Genomic DNA, 19,830 nt, shown 5'->3' with positions numbered 1-19,830 from the left:
AAATGTATTATTTCTTTCTATTTTGGGAGGGAAAAAAATGTACTCCATGTAATCGCAAATGATTTTAACTTAAATATTGTCTAATTATGAAAAAAAATATATTATCCAACTTTCAAACCATTTTTTAAATAGAAATAAATACTAATAATAATGATTTCAAAGCAAGTTATCAATGAAATTGTGCAATGTAAAGGTAGCAATATATTTCATGGTAAAATTGTGAAATTTGCTGTGGGTTTTACAGCATTTTTCTCTAAATTAAAAAAACGGTACTTTTTTTGACTGTAATAAACTGTGGTGCCATGTTTGGAGAACATTGTCCCAATTTGAGGGGTGTTTCCTCTTTGGGTGTGAAAATCAATCAATGCTTTTCATAGAACCCCAAAAAAAGGTCTAGTGCACAGGTGTCAAACTCAAGGCCCGGGGGCCAGATGTGGCCCGCCACGTCATTTTATTTGGCCCTCGAAAGTCTGAAAATAATTTTTATGAATAAAAGTACTGTAACTTTTCTTACTAAATGTATTATTTCTTTCTATTTTGGGAGGGGAAAAAAATGTACTCCATGTAATCGCAAATGATTTTAACTTAAACATTGTCTAATTATGAAAAAAGATATATTATCCAACTTTCAAACCATTTTTTAAATAGAAATACATACTAATAATAATGATTTCAAAGCAAGTTATCCATCAAATTGTGCAATGTAAAAGTAGCAATATATTTCATGGTAAAATTGTGAAATTTGCTGTGGTTTTGACAGCATTTTTCTCTAAATGAAAAAAACAGTACTTTTTTGACAGTAATAAACTGTGGTTTCCTATTGTTGGAGGACATTGTCCCAATTTGAAGTGTGTTTCCTTTTTGGGTGTGAAAATCAATCAATGCTTTTCATAGAACCCCAAAAAAGGTCTAGTGCACAGGTGTCAAACTCAAGGCCCGGGGGCCAGATGTGGCCCGCCACGTCATTTTATTTGGCCCTCGAAAGTCTGAAAATAATTTTTATGAATAAAAGTACTGTAACTTTCCTTACTAAATGTATTATTTCTTTCTATTTTGGGAGGGGAAAAATGTACTCCATGTAATCGCAAATGATTTTAACTTAAACATTGTCTAATTATGAAAAAATATATATTATCCAACTTTCAAACCATTTTTTAAATAGAAATAAATACTAATAATAATGATTTCAAAGCAAGTTATCCATCAAATTGTGCAATGTAAAAGTAGCAATATATTTCATGGTAAAATTGTGAAATTTACTGTGGTTTTTACAGCATTTTTCTCTAAATGAAAAAAAATGCTTTTTTTACTGTAACAAATGGTGGTGCCATGTTTGGAGAACATTGTCCCAATTTGAGGGGTATTTCCTTTTTGAGTGTAAAAATCAATCAATGCCTTTCATAGAACACAAAAAAAAGGTGTCAAACTCAAGGCCCGGGGGCCAGATGTGGCCCGCCACGTCATTTGATCTGGCCCTCGAAAGCCTGGAAATAATATGTATCAATGCAGTACTGTAACCTTTCTTACTAAATGTATTATGTATTTCTATTTTGGGAGAAAAAAAAATGTACTCCATGTAATCGCAAATTATGTTCACTTAAATATTGTCTAATTATGCAAACATATATTATCCAACTTTCAAACCATTTTTTAAATATAAATACATACTAATAATAATTATTTCAAAACAAGTTATCTATCAAATTGTGCAATGTAAAAGTAGCAATAGATTTCATGGTAAAATTGTGAAATTTACTGTGGTTTTTATAGCATTTTTATCTAAATGAAAAAAACAGTGCTTTTTTTACTGTAATAAACGGTGGTGCCATGTTTGGAGAACATTGTCCCAATTTGAGGGGTATTTCCTTTTTGAGTGTAAAAATCCATCGATGCTTTATAGAACCCAATAAAGGTCTAGTGCACAGGTGTCAAACTCAAGGCCCGGGGGCCAGATGTGGCCCGCCACGTCATTTTATCTGGCCCTCGAAAGCCTCATGGAAATAATATAATAATAATAATAATAATAATACCTGGGATTTATATAGCGCTTTTCTAAGTACCCAAAGTCGCTTTACATGTTTTTCTGAACCTATCATTCATTCACACCTGGTGGTGGTAAGCTACTTTCGTAGCCACAGCTGCCCTGGGGTAGACTGACGGAAGCGTGGCTGCAATTTGCGCCTACGGCCCCTCCGACCGCCACCTATCATTCATCATTAATTTCACCAGTGTGAGCGGCACCGGGGGCAAAGGGTGAAGTGTCCTGCCCAAGGACACAACGGCAGCGATTTTTTAGATGGTAAGAGGCGGGGAGCGAACCTTCCACCCTCATGTTTCTGGCACGGTTGCTCTACCCACTACGCCACGCCGCCCCAATATGTATCAATAAAAGTACTGTAACTTTTCTTACTAATTGTATTCTTTCTTTCTATTTTGGGAGGAAAAAAAATAAATGTATTCCATGTAATCGCAAATTATGTTAACTTAAATATTGTCTAAATATGCAAAAATATATGATTAAAGATTAAGATTAAAGATTAAAGTACCAATGATTGTCACACACACACTAGATGTGGTGAAATTTGTCCTCTGCATTTGTCCCATCTCCTTGGGGAGCAGTGGGCAGCAGCGGCGCCGCGCCCGGGAATCATTTTGGTGATTTAACCCCCAACTCCAACCCTATGTTGCCAAACATTCAAACCATTTTTTAAATATAAATAAATACTAATACTAATGATTTCAAAGCAAGTTATCCATCAAATTGTGCAATGTAAAAGTAGCAATAGATTTAATGGTAAAATTGTGAAATTTACTGTGTTTTTTACAGTATTTGTATCTAAATGAAAAAAACTACTTTTTTTTTTACTGTAATAAACTGTGGTGCCATGTTTGGAGAACATTGTCCCAATTTTTTGAGTGTAAAAATCCATCGATGCTTTTCCTAGAACCCGATAAAGGTCTAGTGCACAGGTGTCAAACTCAAGGCCCGGGGGCCAGATGTGGCCCACCACATCATTTTATTTGGCCCTCAAAAGCCTGGAAATAATATGTATGAATAAAAGTAATGTAACTTTTCTTACTAAATGTATTCTTTCTTTCTATTTTGGGAGAAAGAAAAAAAAGTACTCCATGTAATCGCAAATTATGTCAACTTAAATATTGTCTAATCATTTATTTATTTATTTATTTATTTGAATTAGGAGAATGCATATTCATCAACATAAAACAACAATGTAAATATGCCAGAGTTAGCACAATAGCTAATTTTCATCTGTTGGCCTAAGGCAGGTCAATACAGTAAACATTCAACAGGAATACAAAAGAATACATAAATCACAAGACATTACACAATACAAGCATACCATAAGCACAGACCACGGACAAAAAAAATAAAACAAACAACAAACAAACAAAAACCCAGTGAAATTTTCAACCACTGTTTCAGTGCAGTTTTAAATGTTAAATAGGTGTCACAGTTTCTGACATGGGCTGACAGCCTGTTCCATGACTGTATGCCTCTGATACACCCCACCATTTGGTCAAATTTTGCAAAATTATGCAAAAATATAATATCAAATATTCAAACCATTTTTTAAATAGAAATAAATACTAATAATAAGGATTTCGAAGCAAGTTATCCATCAAATTGTGCAATGTAAAATTTGATTTCATGGTAAAATTGTGAAATTTACTGTGGTTTTTACAGCATTTTTTATTAAGTGAAAAAAACATTTACAGTAATACACCGAAACATCTACATTTGTTGATTTGCGGTAAAAAAAAAAAAAAAAAAAAAGGCAGTTCAGGTGCAGAAATTTTACTGTAAAATTTACATTAGTTTTTTTACTGTAAATAAAAAAAACAACTGCAATTTTACAGTAACATTTTGGCACCTGAGCTGCCAGTTTGTTGGGTTTTTGTTTTTTAACTGCAAATCAACAACTGTAGATGTTTCGGTGTATTACTGTAAATGCCAAAATTGCACCACAGTTTATTACAGTAAAAAAAAGTATGTTTTTTTCATTTATAGAAAAATGCTGTAAAAACCAAAGTAAATTTCACAATTTTACCATGAAATCTATTGCTACTTTTGTGTCAAAGTCGTTTTCATTGCAGTAATGTTTGGCCCCAGAGGGCCGCTTCCAACAGTATTATTAAATTTTTTTAATGCATTTTATTAGTACATTTTTTTAAAACTAAAATGTAAAAAAAATATGGTAAGTTGCAATAATTTCACCTCAAAATTTAGTGTATATTACTGTAAATGGAAAAACAGTACTGCTGTTTTTATGGTTAAAAAAATGCAGCTCAGTTGCCAAAATTTTTTTTTTTACTGTAAATTTAAAAAACTGCAATTTTACATCAACATTTTTAACCATGAAATCAGCAGTACTGTTTATCCATTTACAGTAGTATACACTAAATCTTGAGGTGAAATTATTGCAACTTACCATATTTTTTTTTTGAATTTAAAAAAAAAAAAAAATCTACTAATAAAACGCATTAAAAAATGGTGTAATAAAAGTATTCACTGTTGGAAGCAAACATAACTGCGATGTGGCCCTCAGTGAAAACGACTTTGACACCTCAGGTTTAGTGTCTTCCTCACCCACACACTGAACATTGGACATTAGCAGTTATTGCTGCTGCTGGGCAATAATTGCAGTGTGTGTGCATGTGTGTGTACTCCCTGACCACACGTCAGCCTGCTGCATTATGCGCCTGTTAGCAGTTGGATGGTTAATAGTGCTCTCATGTTCCACCAATCAGCGCCACAAGCTGCTTTGTCAACATAAAACATTGATTAACAGGTAAAGGCATGCATGAATCAAATCATTCATCTCATTAGGACCTCGGCCTCTGTATTAAGCAATTATGCAGATTGGTTTATGTGCGTTGATGGCTGAGCTGCTATGAGTGAGATAATGGCAACGTTTAGGCTTCAACTTGCAGCAATTAACTAAGTGCGCCATATTGTCATGCATCATTTTGTAGAATATTAAAAAAGTATCTCGATATTTTGGCAAACTATTTTGTAAAAAAACAAAAAAACAAGAACACCTTTCATTTTTTTACTTTTGGCCTGGGGGCATGAGAGTCAGGCATTTTAGTTATGGTATTTTTATACAAATTCACATCCAAGTGAAGCATTTGCATTTTTATCACTAATTTGAAATCACACCGACCGAGCTGTCTTGTTTAAACGTAACAAATTGAGTTAATAAGCTTGACTTGGATATTACTTTAAGTGGTTGCTTTATTAGTTTATGTTGATAATCAGGTGATTGTATATGCAGGATGCTGATACAGTCGTTTACACAGATACATTTATAAATATTACCAGGTTCTCAATAGTATTTCAATTCAGGGATGGGGGGCGTGAAAAAATGATGTCCCTTAAGAGGGGCACCATTTAAAATAATTAGGAACGACTGTCTGAAGCTAGGCTATAGGGATGGGTACTTTTCACATTTGAGTCAATACAGTACCGACTCCTGGTACCTGGTAATCAATGCCAGTATACTCACAGTACCAATTTTAGGTATTTATGTGTGTGTTTATAACTGTTTATTTGTTTAATAATACAATCTCAATATAGGTAACATTTAACAGTTATAAATGTCCGGTCATGTTTTCTTACACTTCTGTGTCTCATTTGCAAGTATTATATAGTAGACTTTGCCTGCAGTTGCAATGCCAAGACCTTAGATGGCAGTAGTGTATACGGTGTGTTGCCTAGCCAGGAAGTAGCCAAATATATTATTTTGTTGTGCCCTTAATAGTCTTTACACTGTAAGTTGTATACCGTATTTTTCGGACTATAAGTCGCAGTTTTTTTCATAGTTTGGCCGGGGGTGCGACTTATACTCAGGAGCGACTTATGTGTGAAATTATTAACACATTACCGTAAAATATCAAATAATATTATTTAGCTCATTCACGTAAGAGACTAGATGTATACGATTTCATGGGATTTAGCGATTAGGAGTGACAGATTGTTTGGTAAACGTATAGCATGTTCTATATGTTATAGTTATTTGAATGACTCTTACCATAATATGTTACGTTAACATACCAGGCACGTTCTCAGTTGGTTATTTATGCGTCATATAACGTACACTTATTCAGCCTGTTGTTCACTATTCTTTATTTATTTTAAATTGACTTTCAAATGTCTATTCTTGGTGTTGGGTTTTATCAAATAAATTTCCCCAAAAAATGCGACTTATACTCCAGTGCGACTCATTTATGTTTTTTTTCCTTTTTTACTATGCATTTTCGGCCGGTGCGACTTATACTCCGGAGCGACTTATTTTCCGAAAAATACGGTACTTATTATACAACTTCTGTTTGATGGTAACATGCATCTTAGTTGTAGTTTGTATTACCAAAATTGTAGGCGTTGAAATCCCCATTCAAAATTGTTCATCTTTACCATCCATCCATCCATCCATCCATTTCCTACCGCTTGTCCCTCTCGGGTTCGCGGGTCATGTCCATGGCAAATCCAATGTAAAGCATTGAGTTAGCGCATTTAGAAAAGTGTGGCCTTACTGTATATTGTAATGTTTTTTTAATATCAGGCATACTTGCCTTGTTTGCCCGCCAAGTGTTTGAGAAGGACGTGACGTCACATGCGACAAAGCCACCTGCTCAGTGGCCTTGTGGTTAGAGGGTCCGCCCTGAGATAGGTAGGTCGTGAGTTCATACCCCGGCCGAGTCATACCAAAGACTATAAAAATGGGAGCCATTACCTCCCTACTTGGCAATCAGCATCAAGGGTTGGAATTGCGGGTTACATCACCAAAAATTATTCCCGAGCGTGGCCACCGCTGCTGCTCACTGCTCCCGTCACCTCCCAGGGGGTGAACAAGGGGATGGGTCAAATGCAGAGGACAAATTTAACCACACCTAGTGTGTGTGTGTGACAATCATTGGTACTTTAACTTCTTAACTTTAAAGCAGTGGTTCTTAACCATGTTGGAGGTACCGAACCCCACCAGTTTCATATGCGCATTCACCGAACCCTTCTTTAGTGAAAAAAATATATATATATTTTTTCAAATTCAAGACAAAGTTATATGTTTTTTTTACCGGTGCATGAACATCACCTTTGTTCAAAGAACAAAACCAACACAGTGCATGAACTCACAACAAATTACACACCTGCAAATCAGTGTGACTTCTGCTGTTGCCATATCCATAATACGCCTATAGGGAGAAGTTTTTATTTACACAATGAGTCGGGTGTGTCTCGCCCTCCGCGGTGGAGGGTCCGCCGAACCCCTGAGGCCAACTCACCGAACCCCTAGGTTTCGATTGAACCCAGGTTAAGAACCACTGCTTTAAAGGTATCAAAATATAGCACTGTTAGATTTTTATGTGAATGGATACTCAGTAGTACCAACAGAATTTGGTCGTTGCCTATAAAAGTACTGAAACCATCCATTTTCATGGGGATAGAACATGTTTTCGGTGCATAAATCGAGGTTGTTTGTGTGTGTGTTTAGGTTCGTAGGGTGGATCAGAGGAGCAACAAAGCATGCAGCACAGAGAAAGTGTTTTTATTTCAAATGTGTCGTCACTGACTGAGTTCCCACACGCTACACATACTGTTAAACACACAGAGCAGGAGGCTGTGAAGTGGGGGAGGAAGCGATGGATATCTTTGTTTGCGCTGAGATGAAAAAAACCCAGAGCTTCTTTCGCAGCTCGTCTCTCCGTCTGACTCCTTCAAACGTGCCCCACTGCTTTCATCAAGAGAAAGTGGACGAGTTCCGTGCGTGGTTATCAGCGACCGGCCAGCCTGTGGCCCATCTGCGCTTTTTAAACGGGGCGAGGCCACTTTTGTCACGTTTTATAGCTTTAATTTACGGTCGTCGCAGCCCGTATATCACGAATGAGTGTGTTTGCCCATGGCTGGCTATCCCTAAGTGATATGAAGTCAGACTGCAGCCAAAGATCACACATGAGGCAGGTGTCTGGGTCTGCGTCCCATCCTCGTAATTTGCCACGTGTTCCACTCAGACCACACACACACACACACACAGATAGTGGTGGTGAGGTGTTGGGATCCCCTCACCCCCAGGCTGTGCTTGCCCATACCAGCAGCAGCCTGTAATGATGTCACATTTTAATGATGTCAATGGCGCTGACCTTTCCCTTGCACCAATCCCACGCTTCACTGAGTGTGTGGGCCGTTACATCGACTCTGCGCGTGACGTCTGCAGACTACAATCAATTAGATATCTCCTTTCGATCATCATTGCTACTTTTAAATACAAGGATGGTCTCATTTATATAAATTCAGCAGCAGCCACCTGCAGATGACACATCCATCCCTGGCAGCTGGTCTTTATGACTGCATGTCTTGCTGGTAATGTGCATGTTGACATAATGACACAAGCCTATGTTCAATTTAGTACTTAAAGTCTCGATTGGAAACAAATTAAATACAACTTCCTTGCTGTGAAACCTAATGTCTGCTTTGGTATTGATTTTTGCTCCTTTACGGAACAATGACCTAAAGATCTCGTTTCTCCATCTCTTCCCTGCCCCCCCCCCCCCCCCCTTGCTTTCTCTCATTCTGCGACTACGAGGCGGCGTGTGATGTATCTGAATACTGATGCAGGCCCCGTATCAGACAATCTTTATTACTGCCGCTTATGAGAGCCCGAGCTAAGCATGCCTGTGTGCCAAGGCAAACGGCCCGGGGCTACACTTTAGGACCCCGGCATGAAAAGACTTAGCCCACCATACCCCCAGGTCCCATCTATTATTCACCGCGCAACGTTCAAAACACATTGACTCTCCACGTATACTGCCAGTCGTATAATGTGTGTGTGTATGGGGGGCTTAATAGCAAGCTGTGAAGTTGGGATGAGTCACAGTCCTTATTCAGCAGCTGCTTTCTTGCCCTGATTAGCTTTTTATTAAATCTGCAGCTCCATGAAAATTTAATGAGAATTTATTAAAGTGTACCCGCGGTACATATATATATATATATATATACACTACCGTTCAAAAGTTTGGGGTCACCCAAACAATTTTGTGGAATAGCATTCATTTCTAAGAACAAGAATAGACTGTCGAGTTTCAGATGAAAGTTCTCTTTTTCTGGCCATTTTGAGCGTTTAATTGACCCCACAAATGTGATGCTCCAGAAACTCAATCTGTTCAAAGGAAGGTCAGTTTTGTAGCTTCTGTAACGAGCTAAACTGTTTTCAGATGTGTGAACATGATTGCACAAGGGTTTTCTAATCATCAATTAGCCTTCTGAGCCAATGAGCAAACACATTGTACCATTAGAACACTGGAGTGATAGTTGCTGGAAATGGGCCTCTATACACCTATGTAGATATTGCACCAAAAACCAGACATTTGCAGCTAGAATAGTCATTTACCACATTAGCAATGTATAGAGTGTATTTCTTTAAAGTTAAGACTAGTTTAAAGTTATCTTCATTGAAAAGTACAGTGCTTTTCCTTTGAACGGTAGTGTATATATATATATATATATATATATATATATATATATATATATATATATATATTAGGGTTGTATGGTATATCGGTATTAGTATAGTACCACGATACTAATGAATCATTTTTGGTACTATACCGTCTCGGAAACGTACCGGTCCCGCACCCCCCCGCGCCCGCATCGAAGTCACGTCGTGACATTGCTGGTTTACGAGCAGACGAGCATGTTCGGCAGCGCACAATCAGACACAGTGTGTAGACAGAAAAGGGAGAACGGACGCATTTTGGCTTAAAAACTAACGATAAAGGTGAAGTTATAACACTGAAACGCCCTCAGGAAGAGGTGCTTTAAGACATGGCTAGCTTGCTAGCGGCTAACGTCCAACTAACGTTTTAGTTCTAAATCACTAATCCTGGTCTCCATGGCGATGAATAATGCAAGTTTCTTACAAGTATCATCCCTGCAGGACGAGGAATAGTTAACATGCTTCACTACACACCGTAGCGCACCGGTGTCAAAATGTAAACAAACGCCATTGGTGGATCTACACCTGACATCCACTGTAATGATATCAAGTACAGGCACGTATCTAGTCGATAGTACTATGATTACGTCAATATTTTTTGGCATCACAACATCTTCTTTCGTATTTTTTAAATGTACAGTATATTATGTTTATAAACTCTGAAAATATGTCCCTGGACACATGAGGACTTTGAATATGACCAATGTATGATCTTGTAACTACTTGGTATCGGATTGATTCCCAAATTTGTGGTATCATCCAAAACTAATGTAAATTATCAAACAACAGAAGAATAAGTGATTATTACATTTGAACAGAAGTGTAGATAGAACATGTTAAAATTGAAAGTAAGCAGATATTAACACTAAATGAACAAGTAGATTACCGTATTTTTCGGAGTATAAGTTGCTCCGGCGTATAAGTCGCACCGGCCGAAAATGCATTAAAAAGAAGGAAAAAAAACATATATAAGTCGCACTGGAGTATAAGTCGCATTTTTGGGGAAATTGATTTGATAAAACCCAACACCAAGAATAGACATTTGAAAGGCAATTTAAAATAAATAAAGAATAGTGAACAACAGGCTGAATAAGTGTACGTTATATGACGCATAAATAACCAACTGAGAACGTGCCTGGTATGTTAACGTAACATATTATGGTAAGAGTCATTCAAATAACTATAACATATAGAACATGCTATACGTTTACCAAACAATCTGTCACTCCTAATCGCTAAATCCCATGAAATCTTATACGTCTAGTCTCTTACGTGAATGAGCTAAATAATATTATTTGATATTTTACGGTAATGTGTTAATAATTTCACACATAAGTCGCTCCTGAGTATAAGTCGCACCACCGGCAGAACTATGAAAAAAAATGCGACTTATAGTCCGAAAAATACGGTAATAATTAATTTTCTACCACTTGTCCTTAATAATGTTGACAAAATAATTGAATGATAAATGATACAATATGTTACTGCATATGTCAGCAGATTAATTAGGAGTCTTTGTTTGTTTACTTACTACTAAATGACAAGTTGTGTAGTATTTTCACTATTTTATTTAAGGACTTAACTGCAATAAGAAACATATGTTTAATGTACCCTAAGATTTTTTGTTAAAATAAAGCCAAGAATGCTATTTTTTTGTGGTCCCCTTTATTTAGAAAAGTACAGAAAAGTATCGAACTAATTTTAATACCGGTACAAAAATATTGGTATCGTTACAACACTAATATATATATATATATTTATATATATATTTTTTCCCTCAGGGTTGCTGCGATTTCCTGGTCAAATTTGCAGTCACTCAGTTTGCATCTTTGCCTGAAGGCTGAGCATTGTTTGACCTCTCTGAACTTAATACCGGGGGGGCGGGGGGGCATTAGTGCATTTTGATAGCACACCGTCGTGTCCGTATGGTGGCGCACACTGAAACATTTACATTCCACTGATAATATTCATGTAAAAAACATGTGACTGTCCTGCAGACATCATTTCATTCAGCCTTGAAAAGGAGATGAAAGAGATTTCTCCAAGACAGAAAAGGAGAGAGGCGGCTTTTGTTTTGCTGGTGGATTAAAATTCAATGTGCCCCCGTTTCCCCCCACCAAACCCCGCCCTTTATTCCATCTTCACTTTCTGTGAGATATATCAACAACAAAGGTTGCATAAATTGATCGCTGACTTCAATCCGACCCGAGATGCGTCTGCAGTTAGACGTGTGCCACGTGCGAGTGTGTTAATGAAGAAATGAGGCAATGGCACCCATTACACCCAATTCTCACTTGCAATGCTGAAAAGCAAGCACCCATCCACCCACACACACACACATTCAGCCATAATGCACGCTGCATGTCTCATGGGTCTGATCCAGGAGAAAGCAGGTTAATTAGCTTGTTCACATCAGATCTTACAAAGAGTCATGGTCCTCCCATGAAAAGAGCTGCATTATGCTCTTTGGCTTTGTGTGGAGCTCATAAAGCTTAATAAACCCCTTAATCGTATGGCTGCCAGACCAGTTACAGCAGCGGGGCTCGTTCAAAGTTTTAATTCATCTCCATTGTTAACGTGGCTCTGAAATAATTGAGGCTGTGATCAACTGTTTGAATTAGCACTTGGTACTCACTCTGCTGCTTTTGTCAAACAATGGAGCTCAATCAACCTCCAATTTGTACATAACTCCAGAACATTTGAATACAAACCACAGAGGCGTGGCAGAGACGTTAATACAACCCTCTTGTCTCTTTCCAAACTAGTCCTTTGTTTTTTTGGACTGTAGCGATGTATTTTGTATTAGTTACGTCAGCGGATATCTTCATATATAATAATAGAAGTTTATCCGAAGAGCTGTGTGCAAATCCGCCTTTTTTAGTCAGTTGTAGTCAATAAGTTCCTTTTTGTGGGGCAGACTGGCTCATACATGCACTTGAATACTAAAATCCTCTGCTGTTGCCATTTCCAATAAAAAGTAGCCTATAGTTCTAACTTTTATCGGTTAACAGACTCGATGTGGAAGCGCTAACAACTTGTGTTGTCCCGATACCAATATTTTGGTACCGGTACCGGCACCAAAATTATTTCGATACTTTTTGGTACTTTTCTAAATAAAGGGGACCACAAAAAATTGCATTTATTTTAACCAAAAATATCTAACGGTACATTAAACATGTTTCTTATTGCAAGTTTGTCCTTAAATAAAATAGTGAACATACAAGACAACTTGTGTTTTAGTAGTAAGTAAACTAACAAAGGCTCCTAATTTAGCTGCTGACGTATGCAGTAACATATTGTGTCATTTTCCATTCTATTATTTTGTCAAAATTATTAAGGACAAGTGGTAGAAAATTGATTATTAATCTACTTGTTCGTTTACTGTTAATATCTGCTTACTTTCTCTTTTAACATGTTCTATCTACACTTCTGTTCAAATGTAATAATCACTTATTCTTCTGTTGTTTGATACTTTACATTAGTTTTGGATGATACCACAGATTTGTGGTACCAAGTCGATACATTGGTCATATTCAAAGTCCTCATGTGTCCAGGGACGTATTTCCTGTGTTTATAAATATAATATAAATAAATAAAAAACGAAAGAAGATGTTGTGATGCCAAAAAATATCGAGGTAATCATAGTAGTATTGACTAGATACGTGCCTCTACTTGATATCATTACAGTGGATGTCAGGTGTAGATCCACCAACGGCGTTTGTTTACATTGTGACGCCGGTGCGCTACGGTGTGTAGTGAAGCATGTTTAGCTATTCCTCGTCCTGCAGAGATGATACTTGTACGAAACGTACTTTATTTGTCGCCATGGAGGAGAGGTTTAGTGATTTACACGTAGCTAAAACACTGCCGACTGCGGCAGGACTTTCGTCGCTAACTAACTAGCTATGTCTTAAAGCACCTCTTCCTGAAGGTGTTTCAGTGTTATAACTTTACTTTTATCGTTAGTTTTTAAGCCAAAATGCGTCCGTTCTCCCTTTTCTGTCTACACACTGTGTCTGCTTGTAAGTACTCCGTGATTGTGTGCCGCCGAACATGCTCGTCTGCTCGTAAACCAGCAATGACACGGCGGGACGATGACGGGGTGCGGTGGGGGGGTGGCGGACCGGTACTTTTCAGAGGCGGTATAGTACTGAATATGATTCATTAATATCGCGGTACTATACTAATACCGGTATACATCTGCTGTTGTCATTTCCAATAAAAAGTAGTCTATAGTTCTAACTTATATCAATTAATAAACTCGATGTGGATGCGCTAAAAACTACAACATGACTGACGGGGCGGAGACGCAGTACAAGGGAGCTTGGCTTGGAGCAGGGCTTCGGCACAAAACGGTGCCTTCTGAAGAGACAGTTCAAGTGACTTGAAGATTATCTGTAAAACAAAATCTATGCAACATTTTGGCCAAAGCGCGACCATTACATGTTATGTAGACCAGTGTTTTTCAACCACTGTGCCGCGGCACACTAGTATGCCGTGAGATACAGTCTGGTGTGCCGTGGGAGATTATCTAGTTTCACCTATTTGGGTTAAAAATATTTTTGGCAAACCAGTAATTAAAAAATTGAGTGTCGGTGCTCTCTAGAGCTCAGCAGAGTAACCGTGTAATACTCTTCCATATCAGTAGGTGGCAGCCGGTAGCTAATTGCTTTGTAGATGTCGGAAACAGCGGCAGGCACGATGCAGGTAAAAAGGTGTCTAATGCTTTAACAAAAATAAACAAAGGTGAGTGCCCCTAAGAAAAGGCATTGAAGCTTAGGGAAGGCTATGCAGAACAAACTAAAACTGTACTGGCTATAAAGTAAACAAAAACAGATTGCTGGACGACAGCAAAGACTTACTGTGGCGCAAAGACGGCGTCCACAAAGTACATCCGAACATGACATGACAATCAACAATGTCCCCACAAAGAAGGATAAAAACAACTGAAATACTATTAATTGCTAAAACAAAGTAGATGCGGGAAATATCGCTCAAAGGAAGACATGAAACTACTACAGGAAAATACCCAAAAAAGAGAAAAAGCCACCAAAATAGGAGCGCAAGACAAGAACTAAAACACTACACACAGGAAAACAGCAAAAAAACTCCAAATAAATCACGGCGGGATTTGACAGGTGGTGACAGTACACCTACTTTGAGACAAGAGCTATATTGATGCATGTTTGGTTATGCTTTAAAGTCATATCCAACAATTGCGACAACGACTTTTTACCGTCAACTGAGTTTCGTTTTTTAATGATTTGTGCTGGTGGTGTGCCTCTGGATTTTTTCAGCGCAAAAAATGTGCCTTGGCTCAAAAAAGGTTGAAAAACACTGATGTAGACCACAGGGACGTGTTTTACACGTTCAAAAAAAAAAATCATAATATAACCCATTTAATGGGATGAGACAATCTCTCTTAGAATGTTCTCAACTCCTCTTTCCAAGCCCCTGTTGTATTGAGCAGAATAATGCTGCCGGGAGTGGAGCTCTGCATGGATGTTGCTCAACGTCTCACAGCTGATGTCGGACTGAATTGACAGTGGTCGCCTCCATTTTGCCTCAACTGAACGAAAAACACAATAGAGAACATTCTTAACAATCATTGTTATATAATCTTAAACTGGCTGGATATTGGGACACGCTTGAGTCGCCTACTTGTGTCAATCGTCTATGTTTGCGTGTATTATAAAACGTACAAACTTGAACGTGCACGGAAAGGTGATCTACAAAGCTTGTCTGCAAAGGATTGTGTCTCTTAAATGAGCAAAATAGAGAGCGCAATCCTGTCTTCATGTATATGCAATATACTGTACATGCTTGTTTTTAGAATACTCGGAGGAGAAGATGCAAATATAATCTTGCAGTGCATGCAAATTGGCACTGCTGCACACAAATGGCTGAGAAAGGAGACCATTGTGCTGCAAAAACAGACAATAGAGCAACTAGAGCTGGGCGATATGGCCTTTTATTAATATCTCGATATTTTTAGGCCATATCACGATACACGATATATATCTCTATATTTTGCCTTAGCCTTGAATGAACACTTGATGCATATAATCACAGCAGTATGATGATTCTATGTGTCTACATTAAAACATTCTTGTTCATACTGCATTAATAAAAGCTCATTTTAAACTTTCATGCAGAGAGGGAAATCACAACTAAGTCAATTTAGCAAAAGTGTATTTATTAAACAGTTATTAAGCAGTGGCACAAACATTCATGTCATTTCAAAACAGAAAGTGCAAGATTGTCAGAGACATTTTAAAACAAGCTATGAGTGCACTTTTGTTCATGATGTCACTAAGGTGACATATCAAAACAACACTAAATTAAAGTGCACTTTTTGTACAGAATGCCACTATAATAGTTTAAAACAAATAAAGTGCACTTTTGTGCATGATGTCACCCAAGATATTTCAATAAGTGTCACATAAAAATGAGCTGCATATCAAATAGTGCATGTCCTTCGCTATGTGGTAGGTTCCTGCGGACGTTATCTCCTTCTGTTGTTGACTTTTCATACGGTGTTGATCTGGAAATAGTTGCGTCGGCATTTTGTGGGCGTGGCACCGAACGGAGATGTTGACATGCGGAATTTCAAGCACTCTTCATTCTCTAGCGGGTGACTTTTCAAATGATGCTACATATTAGCAGTGCTGCTACTTTTGTAGCAACGCTTTTGCCGCATAATTGTTCAACATATTCCCGCCTGAAGCCAAACCACCGCCAGACGATGGACCCCATGCTGTTTTTCTTGGGAATTCATTCTTCCTTCATTTGTTACCACATTGGCACCTTCTTTCTCTCGTATTACCACTCGCACCACTCCGCTAGCATCACAGCTAACGTTACCATGCCGCTACCTTTCTGCTCCGCGGGAGCGTGTGACGTTGCACACGTGACAGTATGTGACGTATGTAAGAAGGTGCGCTTGTTTTAAGTCTCTGCGAGAAGGAGAGACAAGAAAGAGTAGGAAACGCATGTAGTGTGATGCCCGCAGCTAAAAGCAACTGCGTGAGTACGTATACTCGAATATCACGATATAGTCATTTTCTATATCGCACAGAGACAAACCCGCGATATATCGAGTATATCGATATATCGCCCAGCCCTAAGAGCAACAATCCTCTATCCTATGTGTGTGTGTCGACATATTTAGACTATCAGAAATACATATAATATACACATTGTCTATTTAGCAATATCATTTTATAATTTTACAGCTGATGGATGACTTAAAGGGGAACGGCACTTTTTTGGAAAATTTGCCTATCGTTCAATCCTTATGAGAGACATAAAGACAAAAGTTGTTTTTTTTGCATTCTAATTTATAAAAATCGCCTCGTTATATTTGGCTAGCAATGCAGCGCATTTGATCAATAAGATTGACGCACACGGGAAACTGAGATGGCTTGTAAAGCCGATGACAGGAAATGAGCCTGTTGTGTGTGTGTTTGTGTATTTTTGCTCAATCCAAGCAGGCGCCCAAGTTGTTTTAGGTTACGTTCACACTGCAGTGTCGTATGTCCAATTCAGATTGTTTTGTCAAATACGATATTTTTATGTAGTCTTTTGTACGTATGTCTAATGTGAACGCAATATGACCCGCCTGCAGACCTGACGTCACGCGTGCTGCAGTATTTACGGAAGTCAACATGGCTCCAAATGTAGTAGCTCTCAGTCTTAGCACATTTGTGGCAATTTCAAGGTTTGTGTGCAATCAAAGTCAAAACTTTCTGAACCGAAATGTTGTGCGTAGAAGATTAGGAAAGAGGAGGGAATATGGCAAGCATTTTGGCTGTTGCAGTTTGTTGGACATTTGCTTCGACTGTCTATTTTGGCAAATAATTTGTGGTGACGTATTGGTCGGATGAACATGAACCGATTTTTTAGACTGCAGTTGCATCGGATACATGCTGCATCTGATTTATATCCACATATTAAAAAAGCCTTGGTCGGATTTGGAAAAAATCGGAATTGTACTGTTTACATTGACATGAAAGAATCCCATACAGGTCGCATATGAGCATGGCCGTAACAACTATTGAGGACACCGAAGTCAAATCCTTGGTATTTTTTAAGTAACAAAAAGAAGATAATATGACTGACTGCAAATGTACTTTGTGTAGGACATTGTTTGCACTGCAGCGCCTGTACGTCGCCATGCGGTGGATCATCCTCTCTCAATATGCAATCTTTGGTCATGCACAGCCGGCTACAACTCCAACAAAGTAACGCAATGAAATCCGCTTTTTTTTAAACATCATCCGATCCGAAAATGTGCTGTCAACATAACGTTAACATTAAATTATACTAACGTGAAATTGATGTGAATAATAATTTATAAAAAACGTCTCGTTCTATTTGGCTAGCAATGCAGCGCATGGGATCAATCCATTCTGCCTCTAAATCACTTTGAATATGCATCCAAAAACCGCCAACAATACTTTATTTACGTTTCGTAACCAAGCTGTAGCGACATTGTCATTGTGAGAGCAAACACTGAGGAACTATTTTTCTAGCGTAGTAACACATCGCCTTGCGACAGCATGCTACCGTATTAGCCGTAAGCTAACTACGGCAGGAGGTAAGCTAGCTACTGCATCAACACCTGAATAACTTTTGAGTTTGTAATGCACAACACAATGCGATAGGACATCAATCTGTACCGACTGAAAAACATGAACAAACATATTACAGCAGTGGTTCTTAACCTTGTTGGAGGTACCAAATCCCACCAGTTTCATATGCGTATTCACCGAACACTTCTTTAGTGAAAAATAAAATGTTGTTTTTTTTCAAATTCAAGACAAAGTTATATGTTTTTGGTAACACTTTAGTATGGGGAACATATTCTAAGTAACAAAGACTTAATTTAGAGTTATTTTGACACTAGAGGAACATATTCTAAGTAATAAAGACTTAATTTAGAGTTATTTGGTAAGAGTTAGGGTCAGGGTTAGAGGGTTAGGGTTATAATAAGGAAATAAGGAATAAGGCATTAATAAGTACTTAATAATGACTAGTTAAGAGCCAATATGTTACTAATTTGCATGTTAATAAGCAACTAATTAATGGTGAATATGTTCCCCATACTAAAGTGTTACCATGTTTTTTTACTGGTGCATAAAATGAACCGTGCATGAACATCACCTTGTTCAAATAACAAAACCAACACAGTGCATAAACTCACAACAAATTACACACCTGCAAATCAGTCAGCTGTTGCCGTATCCGTAATACGCCGATAAGGAGAAGTTTGTATTTACACGATGAGTCGGGTGTGTTTTGACCTCCGCCGAACCCCTGAGGCCGACTCACCGAACCCCTAGGGTTTGATCGAACCCAGGTTAAGAACCACTGTATTACAGTATCTGTAAAGTATTAGCCCAAATTTCATGTTTTGTTTGTATACAGCTAGCTCAACAGCGTATGTACTGTAGTTGTAGCAACAGACATGTATCATGATCAATATTATAGTGACTAACTCGGTGGACAGTTGTCTGTTTGGTCAAGCTGGCCTTGTTTATTTTGGGTAAGAACTCCATTTCTGTTGAAATAGCTTGGCTCCAAGTTCCACATGTACATTGCAAGTCACACCGACCTCACTCTCTGGGCTTCCGTCTGCTCTAACTTTTCACCCTCTGTTGATGCTCGCTTCTACAAGCAGCAGTTCATCCTCTGTATATTCAGGTTAAAAAAGATAAGGTTGTGAATCCTCATTTATCCAAAAATAGTTATCTTTCTTGTCTGTTAGCAAGTCTGCCATGATTAGAACGCACTCGCGATTGTTTCCGGATGTTGGAAGTACGCTGCTATGGAAACAGAAATAAAAGTGCTGAGAAAATAAGTTCCAGTGTTGCTTACATGACCAAAATAAGGTAAATATTAAACATATTACATATTGTTATGCACATATATGTTACTACATTATATATAGACTTGCAGTGTGTATATAAAACGTTGATGGAGGGTTTTTGAAATTGTTTAAGAAGGCTTTGAAGGCCACAATGGTGACTCTCATTAGCTGCATCTGGCAAGCGGATTTTAATCATCTTTAAAATCATTAAAAAAAAAAGAAGACATATGTGTTCTTGACGCTCGTAATGATTGTGAACGATTCCAAACAAAGTGCAGTTCCCCTTTGAAAGGCTGATTAAAACAAATTAAATTGATTTGTTTTGGTGTCTGCAGGCATTTCTTTCCATATTATATTATATGAAAAAAACTTCGGCAACATCTATTTTTATAGATTCTTGCATAACTTTCTGGATCATTCCAGATGCACCATTACAACACCAGCGCCTCC

The 19,830-nt window shown here is 37.9% G+C and overlaps 2 protein-coding genes across 4 annotated transcripts in view; both read left to right on the top strand.

Annotated features, from left to right (window-relative positions):
- The window catches only part of LOC133649000 (uncharacterized), a 1,204,785-nt gene that overhangs the window by 650,067 nt on the left and 534,888 nt on the right, over positions 1-19,830 (top strand). The window lies entirely within an intron of this gene.
- Positions 1-19,830, top strand: part of ppp2r2ba (protein phosphatase 2, regulatory subunit B, beta a) — a 152,521-nt gene that overhangs the window by 75,444 nt on the left and 57,247 nt on the right. The gene's annotated exons all lie outside the window — the stretch shown is intronic.

This window comes from Entelurus aequoreus, linkage group LG04, assembly GCF_033978785.1.
Source record: "Entelurus aequoreus isolate RoL-2023_Sb linkage group LG04, RoL_Eaeq_v1.1, whole genome shotgun sequence".
NCBI lineage: Eukaryota > Metazoa > Chordata > Actinopteri > Syngnathiformes > Syngnathidae > Entelurus > Entelurus aequoreus.
This window is presented reverse-complemented; position numbering and strand designations above follow the sequence as displayed.